Here is a 10,927-nt window from a genome sequence, read left to right on the forward strand (position 1 = left end):
ATGAGATTGAAAAAAAAAAAAAAAAAAAAAACATAGTTTAAAATTTAGTAAAGAAGACAAACACAGGGTACTCTGACAACATAGAGGAGAAAACTTATTTGGAGATTCATAGAAGGTTTCCTGAAAGAGAGAACAAAGTTGGATCTTAAAGAATAAATAAGAACGAATCAAAGAAAGATGAGAAAGATGTTCAAGGCAGTAGGAAAAGCATTTTGTGGTGCTGGAAGATATCATAGTATATGCAGGCTACTAGGTCTTCAGTATTCCACAGCATAAGACAAGGAGTAGGGAAAGATGAAGCTGGAGCAGCAGAGATCAGGCATGATGCCAGTGTATGGAAAGTAAAATATCACCGTCTCTCTGGATATAAAACATTGCCTCTGTCTTTGTCAGAGTCAATAAGACTGAGGGGAAAAGACAAGACTTTAGTTTACTGAAAAAGGAACTGAACTCCCTACCTCTCTACACAGCACCTCTTATATACATGTACTATCAATAATTCAGAGCAGAAAAAAAAATAAATCTAAAATAGATACCATCTGGCCATTAGGTAAAGGTTCAGTTTGAATTTTATAAAATAGAGTAGTTCTACACCTGAAGTCTATTTCTAATTATCTGACTCCTTCATTTAAAATGCAAGAGGGCAAAGTCATACAATATTTAGAATAATATATTATCCTTTCTTGAGCACATTAATGTTTTCCTAGGAAACCAAATATAATTTTCTTTTTTTTTGAGACAGACTCTCACTTTGTCACTGTGGGTAGACTGCCATGGAGTCACAGGTCACAGCAACCGCAAACTCTTGGGCTTAAGTGACTCTCCTGCCAAGTAGCTGGGACTATAGGCACCCACCAAAACACCTAGCAATTTTTTTTTTAATTTTGTTGTTGTCATCATTGGTGTTTAGCAGGTCTGGGCAGGGTTCAAATCCGCCTGCCTAGGTGTATATGGCCAGCGCCCTAACCACTGAGATATGGACATGGAGTCCAAATACAAATTTGTTAAGATTACAGCACAGTGAAGAGTATTACAGGAGGTAAATCTAATCTTTCCTAGAGCCATCATTTAGTCTAAATTTGATTTGATCTACATAAGAGAGAAAGGCTATTTGAGCAAGGTATACAAATACAGTACTATAAGAAATTCCAAGTCCTGTCTCCTTATTCATGTACATGCTAGTGTTCTTAACATTCGTGGGGGGGGCGGGGCGGGGTACAGAAAATGTTTGCAAATATGATGAAAGGTGTGGGATCACTTGCTAAAAATTGTGCATTCGTTGGTCAAGTGTGGCCAAAGCAGGGAGATCATTTGAGGCCAGGAAGTCAAGACCAGCTTCCTGGGCAACATAGCTTTTCTATAAAAATAAAAAAAATTCACCAGGTGGAGTGGCATGTGCCTATAGTCCCAGCTATTTAGGAGGATGAGGGAAGAGGATCACTTGAGCCCAGAAGTTCAAGATTGCTATGAAGTATGGTTGCACCACTGTACTCCAGCCTGGGAGACAAAGTAAGACCTCATATCTTTTTTAAAAAAGAAGTATACATTTGTACAAAGCAGCATATCATTTTAAGGGATATTTCAGGCTCTTTGAAGCATATTGATGGATCCAAATTTAATAACCCTCATCTGGCTCCATCAGGGTCTGGCTTACATTCCACTTTCTCTTGACCACTATATCAATACACCTCTCCCTTTTCCTGAACTCCTAGACAGTTCTGAGTCTGGGCCACACAAAGTATTGTAATAATATATGTTGTGCCAAAGTTTAGAATATTTTTACATACACTAGTTATCTCCCCAACTAGATTAGAAATGCTGCAAGGGGAAAAAGCATGCCTGAAACTTCTTTGTTATCCCCCAGGTAATGCCCAACATATGTTAAGCAAATAGTGATGGTCAAGAAACGTTTGGCTGATAGAAAAATTAGTTCCATGTCATATACAAAAGAAGCTCTGAACATTAGCTATTTTGATTTCCTCAGGTACTGTTACGTACAGCTTTTTAGTCATCTCTTTATTTCCACACATATAGACTGCACCTGTGTTTTGTTGTCCAAAGTCACATAGCAAAGGTGCTGAAGACAGAGTTCAAATCCCTGTCTTCTGACTCAAGCCACATTTTACCATCTACCCAGAATGCCCTTCCCTTTGATTCCACCCATCTGAATCTTTCTCATTCCTTCTAAATTCACAGGATTTATCTGTTACTCTCTGCTATAAAATATATAGTACCTACTATATTTTATATTCCTAACTATAAACTCCTAGAGACTAAGGATATATATATATATATATTTTTTTTTTTTCTTTGCAAGTTTTGCCCAGGGCCAGGTTTGAACCTGCCACCTCCGGTATATGGGGCCAGTGCCACACTCCTTTGAGCCATTGGCGCTGCCCGACTAAGGATATTATTTTTATAACATTTTTATCATATTGGTTTCTTTTCTTAGTCTCACTTCCCCCACGTGACTCACAAGATTCCATATGTGTTTGTTCTATTAATATAGCTATATATTATATATAATCAGCATAATTATATTAATAAAATAACACTGAAGTCTGAGAACATAGACAAGATGGTGTAGGCCTTGAATCTGGGGACTTTTCTACTGAAGGAGCTGCCATTTCTTGGCTCAGCACCCATAGCACAGTGGTTACAGCGCCACTCACATGCACCAAGGGTGGCAGGTTTGAACCGGGCCTGGACCTGCCCCAGGCCAGCTAAACAGCAATGACAACTGCAACCAAAAATAGCTGGGCATTGTGGCAGGTGCCTATAGTCCCAGCTACTTGGGACACTGAGGCAAGAGAATCGCTTAAGCCCAAGAGTTTGAGGATGCTGTGACGTCACAGCACTCTACCGAGGGCAACATAGTGAGACTCTGTCTCAAAAAAAAAAAAAAGCCATTTCTCTTTCTGCATGATTGCTGCCTTAGAACCCCAACCCACATAGAAGGAACATTCTTTCTGTGTAACATAATGTGTCCAACAATCTGCTGCTCTAGACCCAGCAGTCTCTCTGAGGAGGAAATATATCTATTTTCCAACTTCTGCTTTATAAACAGAGAAGAAAGCCACTCATTGGAGGTCTGAACATAACTGGGTAATTTCAGAACTGCCTTTCGTAAGCAAAGCTCAGTTTAGAATATATCACAAATAGCTCAAACACATACGATTCAGAAAATAAATACCCTCTATATCATAGCAGTTGAGTCACGGTCCCTTCGAGCTACCTAAGCTGGATTCTAGAACTCATCAAATTAATCTTTGCTGCTTTTCAACACAAGTCAAGATGTGACTACACTTCTTTAAAGAAGCCTTTTCTGATGAAGCCCTTTACTGCACAACTACTATTTCCTTTATTTGTACAGGTAGTCTCTGCTTATGATTTTTTTGTTTTTACCAAGGATTTAGTGAGTTACTAAATGCATTTTCAACTTACTAGGAGTTTATTGAGATGTTCTCCATTGTAAATAGAAGACCATTTGTATTCTATAATACCTGTTTTAAAAATCTGTACTTTTATAGTGGCTTTCTTGATATTAGTTTAGTATAATAACTGGCTCCTTTATGTTCAGGGTGTGTTTAACCAGTAAGTATATAATGAACAATATAATAAATTCATAGCTGTATTATGTTGAAGAGAGAAGTTTAAGATTGTAACTTCTGTTTCAAGGAGTCTCGGGAGCTTATGTAACATAGAGATCCTCAAACTCTGTGCCCAGCATCCCCTGACTTTAAAAACTTCGTAGACTAGGCAGGGCATGGTGGTTTACCCCTAAATTCCTAGCACTCTGGGAGGCCGAGATGGGCAGATTGCTGGATTCAGGAGTTCAGGATCAGCCTGAACAAAAGTGAGACTCTGTCTCTATTAAAAATAGAAAAAATTAGCTGGGCATGGTGACAGGCACCTGTAGTCCCAGCTACTAGGGAGGCCAAGATAGGAGAATTCTGTAGAGGAACGGACACCATGCTTGCAAAGGACAGTTACTGATTCTTATCACATTAAAAGGAAATGCTGAGAATAGGACAGTCTCCTGGCAAGCCTAGAGATGTTTTGTGACTTGGGGGCAATCCCCCAAGTAACTCAGTGTTCTGGAATGAGATAAGATCGGTCACTCACTAGTAAGCATGTGTTAAACATTGACGCTTAGTAGTTCTTCATGAAGGTTGTGGGGAAAGAACATATGAGGAAAGAGCATGTGGCAATCCTTACCCATGCAGCCCTCGTATGTCATTACTTTAACTCTCCACACTTGTTGTGTATAACCTTAATAAATAGCTGTTGCGGAAGAGGCTCTGGCCTACCCTGCACTTAAGGTTAGCCCACCTCCTGCAAGTTTGTACTTCTAATCTGTGTCATGCCTGTTTCCTTCGTGCAGCGACTGAGACCAGAGGTCACGACAGAATCACTTGAACCCAGGAATTTGAGGTTGCTAGGAGCTAGGCTGAGGCCACAGCATTCTAGCCTGGGCAACAAAGTAATACTCTGTCTCAAAAGAAAAAAAATTGTAGGCTGAAGTCACAATCTGTAACAATGAAATTAGAATCTTTAACAAAGGTAGGACCCAGACATTAATCATATCTTGCCATAATCAATTTACCTTATACTCTATCACATCCAAAGTCCAGACATACTCTAGCACAATGAATAGGCAAAGGTAAAATGATTTAAATTTTTCAGTGATTGTGTAAATAGCTTCATTCACTTTAATACTTACAATCACTTCAGTAATAACCCAAGTTTTGCTGATTCTTGGTAAGTCACCAAAATGAAGAATCACAGTGAGCACCATAAATGAAAATAGTTATCAGGAACCATTTCTTTTCTTTTTTTTGTGAGACAGAGTCTCGCTCTGTTGTCGAGGCATTAGCCTAGCTCACAATAACCTCCATCTCCTGGGTTCAAGCAATCCTTCTGCCTCAGCCTCCCAAGTAGCTGAGACTACAGGTACATGCCACCACACCTGGCTAATTTTTCTATTTTTAGTAGAGATGAGGTTTTCCTCTTGCTCAAGCTGGTCTCAAACTCCTGAGCTCAAGTGCTTCTACCACCTTGGCATTCCAGAGTGCTAGGAGTACAGGCATGAGCCATCATGCCCGGCTAGTCTCTCATTTAAGTATAAAAATTTTCACCAAGGCTGGACATGGTGGTTCATACCTATAATCCCTGCACTCTGGGAGACTGAGGAAGGTGGATTGCTTATCTTAGGAGTTCAAGACCAGCCTGAGCAAAACCGAGACCCTGTCTCTAAAAATAGCCAGGTGTTGTGGCAAACGCCTATAATCCCAGCTACTCAAGAGGCCGAGGCAAGAGAATCACTTGAGCCCAAAAGTTAGAGGTTGCTGTGAGCTATGATGCCACAGCACTCTACCTAGGGTGACAAAGTGAGACTCTGTCTCAAAAAAAAAAAAATTTTTTTTTAACCAAAAAAATTAAAAAACTTTAAAAATGTTATTAAGCCCCCTCCCTACAAAGTTATTGGTATCTTTTTTTTTTCTTTAGGGAGCATATTCTTAATCTAAGAATCACAGCAGTTCTCACTTTCTGATCACACTCTACCAAGTTTTATAATGCCATGTCAAGAGATATAGCCTTATAATTGCACAGCTTGTCACACATAAGAGTTATCCAAGGGTCAGACAGGTCCCAAGTACTCACTGAGAAGAATTCTCAACAAGTTACTTACTGTACTTCTAAAAAGAGAACCACTAATACATGTAACAAGAACTGATTTAAAAAGCAAAACCAGAAACAAAACCAAAAGAGAAAGAGACATAACCAAAAAAGTAAGAATTTTAATTCTCTGGGCTCTAAGACAAGATAAATAAAATGAAAATTTGAAAAGATCCATCATGAAGAAATGAGGCGAAAGTTAACAAACTGACATAAAATTTAGCATAAAATGTTTTTCCCCTTATTTTTAACAGCTCAAAGCTAACAAAAGATTGAAGAACATTGTTGATTCCACAACTAGAGGATCTTTCATCTCATCTAAAACATGAGAACAAGTTTGTCAAATTATCACTATGAAATAACATATCATCTTAATAGCCAATCCAAAATAAATTTTTTTTGTCCTTGTTGTCATGGCCTCCCTACCTTATAGTTTATTTCTGCATTTAAGATATGTGACATTTTAATGAAGATTCAACAAACATTTTGTGCTCTTATGTAAGAAGTCTTTTATTCTGAGACAAAGCCTCACACTCTGGTGCCCTGGATAGAATGCAGTGTCATCATCATGGCTCAATGCAACCTCAAACTCAAACAATCCTGCCGCAGTCTCCTGAGTAGCTGGGACTACAGGCACGCACTACTATACCACATTAATGTTTTCTATTTTTTGTGGAGATGGGGTGTCACTCTTGCTCAGGTTGGTCTTGAACCTCTGACCTCAAGCAATCCTCTTGGCTTGTACTCCAGAGTGCTAGGACTATAGGCATAAGCAACCATACCCAGCCAAGAAGTCTTAAAGAAAAAACAGATAGGCTTGGCACCCACAGCTCAATGGTTAGGGCACTGGACACATGCACCAGAGCTGGTGGGTTCGAACCCACCCAGGGCCTGCTAAACAACAATGACTACAATAACAAAAAAATTAAAAATAGCCAGGCATCATGATAGGCGCCTGTAGACCCAGCTACTTGGGAGGCTGAGGCAAGAGAATCACTTAAGCCCAAGAGTTTGAGGTTGCTGTGAGCTATGACACCATGGCACTCTACCAAGGGTGACAAAGTGAAAATCTGTCTCAAAAAAAAAAAGAAGAAGAAGAAAACAGATAATTACGGGAGGTTTTATTCCTGGGAGCTTATTCATATAAAACAAAAATACAAAAATGCAGCCTTTCTTTTAACCATTACTGGCATTAATGAAGAACAGGTTTTCACTAAAAGAAAAAGATCCAATTTGGGTAATGGAATACCTAAAACTCAACATATTAGAAAAATAACTTCTACAGGTAGACTTAGAGCCATTGTGACAATTGTTTTAACACAAAATATTTGTATTGCTGGGAGTATCTATCTCCTTGGTCTCAGTAATATAAAAATACCACAAAGGAGTAACTTCAAGGGTTCAAAAACATAAAACTAGTTGGGACCAACCATGAGAGTTCAAATATGTACAAAGAATTAGTGAACTATGTCTTAAAAAAAAAAGTAATAAAGTCCAGAAAGATTTACTAAATTACCTAAGGTACCATTGCTTGCTATGAAGAATTGGATGACAATTAACAAGCGGTAACCCTTACATAACTCTTCCCATGTGCCTTCTAAAGACTTAATCTACTAAAACTTCACAACAATGCTATAAGATGTTTATTCTTATTCCCATTTTACAGACAAGGAAACTGAAGCAACTAAGGAGGATAAGTAATTTTCCCAATGCCATAAATCTGCGATTTAAGCCCAGGCAGTTACCTTGAGGACTCATGCTGTTACCAGTTAAGATAGCTACGCTACCTTACCTTCTAGGCTGAAGTCCCCTGATTCTCATTCTGGTGCTTTTCTAACTATACTATAGTGCCTTTTAAGTTTATGGTCAGAAGTAGATAGAACAAGTTATTTTTGATGTTTTCTTTAAGTAAACACACAGAGATACATGTGTGAAACTCTTCAATTAAAAAGAGAAACAGAGAAGAAACAGATATGGACATAAAAAGAATATATTAAAATAAATGTAAATAAAATATAACTTTGCTTTGGTGGTAGGAACTAAGTAAAAAGCAGCTTGGTAATCACTCAAAAACCATTTCAAAAAATATGCAGTAGCTACTTCATGATGCATTGACTGCATTTGGTTGTTTTGGATTTGGGGGGTTCACATCAATTACAAATGATTCTGCAACCTCAAGCAGTATTTCACCTTCTGAGTCAGAGCTGCTAAGGTGAGCACATATGGACTTAACTTTTCCATCTGAAGATGCTCTGGGAAAATTCTAAAGCCCCAGTGCTAAACTTGTCTAAGGAAGATATGCCAAAAAACATTTATCATTATTTCTCAGACTTTATAGTATCTGTCTCTCAAGTATTTATCTTACAGAATGGAAACAGATAATTACTTTTCTCTAAACAGAACACTAACAAGCAAAAGCCTCTTACAAAACTATTAACCCTGTAGGAGCCAATATTACGTTTCATGTACTGGAACTTAATTTAATATTCAAAACAAACTATTTACCTAAAATAAGAAAATAGAGTGTTAAAGAAATAACAGAAGTAATTTTCTACCCAACATAAAGACTAAGACCCACAAAAAATTTCAAAATACAACACAGTACATCCACACCCACATGTATAACAGATTTGACAAAACAGGACTTACCCTTACTACACTAAACTGATTTTAGCTGCAACCCACTTCATCGATTTTAGATCAATGTGTCACCTCCCACAGTACGAAAACTGTCCTAACAAATTCTTAACCTAAAAGTTTCCAAGAGGCTGTCTTTAAATAGCCCAGACTTTGAAACAAACACACAAAAAGCTTTTCAAGGTTTGCTATTCTCAAAATAGAAAAGAGAAGCTTCAAGTCAAAAGGGAAAATGACAGACTAATTTTATTCAAAACAATTAAATATTATGATATTAAATATTAAGATGACATTTCCCCAATAATCTTTTATGTAACTTAAAATTAAGCATTTTTCATAGAAGTTTAATATATGACAACAGAAAAAAAATGTAAACAAGCCTTACCACAGTGGACTTGCATTGCCCTTTGCAGGAAACAGATTTACTTCTAACACAGCAATGCAATCTCAGGAAAAGAAAGAGAGTGAGAAAGAGGAGGGAGGAAGCAAGGATGAGTCAGGGAGAATCGCAGCACATCAGCCAGTCTGTGCCCTCACTGGGCTGCAGGGCAAATAAAAGCCAGAATCAACACTGAGGAAGCTTCAGTTAGTGTTGAAGCTTAAGGAAAAGAAAAAAGCAAGCATTCTTTACACATTTAAAAATCGGACATTTGTAAAAATGTAACACTTTCACAAACTGCTCATTATCTTTGTGAAACCAAAAAGCAATCCTCCCCTTTTTGTAGTTGACAGAACTGAGGCTCAGAGAAATTAAAATGAATTACCCCCCAAACATAGGGCTACTATTTGGCAGAACCAAGATCAGAAACTGATCTTCTAACTTCCAATCCTGTTCTCAACTCATCATTCTCTGGCTAAAAATGCAGAGTTAAAAAAAAGAAGAAGTAGAAAGAGAAAACAAAACAAAACAAAAATCCCTATCTTATAATTCTAATGACAGTATAAACAGTAATAGAGAAGTTATAGTCCAGTTCTCATTATGAAAATCTAATTGTTATAGTTAAGATGTGTGTTTCTAATTGAATCTGTATTACAAATTGTACATCAATTAATTATTCCCTTCTTTTGCCTTCTCATTGTACTTTGAACATCTTAGAGCATATAAAACATTACATATACTTATTTATATTTATGTCTCCTCAACCAGATCTGAATTTAACAGTAGAGCCTGTATTTTATTCAACTTTCATATACTCAGAACCTCACATGGTGTCTAGCATGGCACATGCAACCAATCCAGGTTTGTTACACACCGAAAATTAATTTCTGAAAGTCTTAAGCAGCATTCTAGATATTAACTCATTAATCTTCAGAAAATTCTTGTAAAATGTGTGGATACTATTTGTGATTTCATTAGTAAACTAGAGTTTATAAATAATCTGAAGAATATGCAGGAAAATTATTCATCCTAAGGCCACATAGTTAGATAAAAATGCACACTACTAGGCCATTCTGCTTCTTAAGGAAAAATCAAAACAAATAGCACAAGTAGTGCTGTCTACAGAATAAGAGACGCATCTATTCCATGCAGTCATTTCAAATGGCATAGAGAAATATGTTTTACCCTCATGTGACAGTGAAGATCAGTAATTATGTGTGCTCAGAAGTTCACCAAGAATCGTTCACATCTAGATACAGGAGTTATAACTATATGACCTAAATCCAAGTTTGAAGAATAATGCCAGTGGTTGAAGTAAATAAGAACAAACTCACACAGATCCGTGCTTAAAAAAAAAAAAGAAGAAATATTCTCAGTTTGAGGTCACTTTAAATTTAAAGTGGTTGTGCTATCTCTAAACTTCAATAATTTGCACTATAGGATGCTTAAGAAAAAATAACAGTAAAACTCAGTAAGTGTTCTTCTCAATAACAGTACAAAGGAAAAACATCCCAATGTACTAAGAAGAAAACAATTACAAAACACAGAAAAAGCAAAACTATTTGCAGAACTCCAGAAAGCATCTGTCTAGTGATTTCAGTTAATAATTCAGAGAAAATATTATTTTTCTTCTGCAAATCTATATGCCTAAAACCTGCTTGTCCTATCCAACTACCCATAGACCATGGATATCTGCCCCTCCTCCTCTTTTGCCAGTGTTCAAAACTAGCTGCACTTTAAGAGCTAGGCAATTTGAACATCATGATGCTATGTTCAAATGCCTAAAGACAGACGCATTCCCTGTGGAAATCATGCTGTCGACGTTATATAACAGACACGCAACAACACGCAATCAAATGACTCTCTCCTGGAATGTTTTTGAGCGCTGTCACAGCAATGTTTAACACAAAGTCCTTAAAGATGATTCATGTTGACAGCTTGTATCAACGGATGCATTTTCACCAATTAGCAAAAAAAAAGCAGTATTTTGTTTTGAACTCAAGCAAATGGAGAGCTTAGATCTAATAATGTGAAATACAGATTTGGTATTCAAATTTAGAGATAAAATATTAGTGAACTAGTTATCCAGGTAATAACTCTTTTCTTTTAACATAGGTATTTGAGTTGAATAAGATTTTTACTTTCTTTTTTTTTGAGACAGAGCCTCAAGCTGTCCCCCTGGGTAGAGTGCCGTGGCATTACAGCTCACAGCAACCTCCAACTCCTGGGCTC

At 37.3% G+C, this 10,927-nt stretch overlaps 1 protein-coding gene across 2 annotated transcripts in view; it reads right to left on the reverse strand.

The window, feature by feature from the left end:
* Positions 1-10,927, reverse strand: part of BCL2L13 (BCL2 like 13) — a 104,896-nt gene that overhangs the window by 10,876 nt on the left and 83,093 nt on the right. Inside the window, exon 1 of one of the 2 annotated variants that reach the window (XM_023516549.1) lies at positions 8,702-8,804. The exons of the other annotated variant lie outside the window; for it this stretch is intronic. The gene's annotated coding sequence lies outside the window, so the exon portion shown is untranslated. Of the gene's footprint in view, positions 1-8,701; positions 8,805-10,927 lie in introns of those variants that run through there. 2 annotated transcript variants of the gene reach the window in all.

Source organism: Otolemur garnettii, unplaced genomic scaffold (genome assembly GCF_000181295.1).
Source record: "Otolemur garnettii isolate 467f Iridium unplaced genomic scaffold, OtoGar3 scaffold00092, whole genome shotgun sequence".
NCBI lineage: Eukaryota > Metazoa > Chordata > Mammalia > Primates > Galagidae > Otolemur > Otolemur garnettii.